Source organism: Ictalurus punctatus, chromosome 11, assembly GCF_001660625.3.
Source record: "Ictalurus punctatus breed USDA103 chromosome 11, Coco_2.0, whole genome shotgun sequence".
NCBI classification, from domain to species: domain Eukaryota; kingdom Metazoa; phylum Chordata; class Actinopteri; order Siluriformes; family Ictaluridae; genus Ictalurus; species Ictalurus punctatus.
In genome coordinates this window covers 25730356-25730587 of record NC_030426.2, presented here as the reverse complement: position 1 = coordinate 25730587, position 232 = coordinate 25730356, and positions in this window count along the sequence as shown.

Below are 232 nucleotides of genomic sequence, written 5' to 3'. Positions count from 1 at the left end.
AGGTTCAGAAGGACAGCGTGCCGTCAATAATTTTCCCATACATGTTGAAAAATTAGACCTTTCCCACCAGGTTTCTGAGTGAATCAATGAATGTAAATTTTTGTTTTGTTTTATAGAGATATTTTCGCCTAGAGACTCCGCCCCCCCCAACCACCGCCACCGCCCCGACAATAATTCAGCATTGACTGCGACGTGATGAGCTGATAAGAGTAAGAAACAGAAAAGAGAGAAA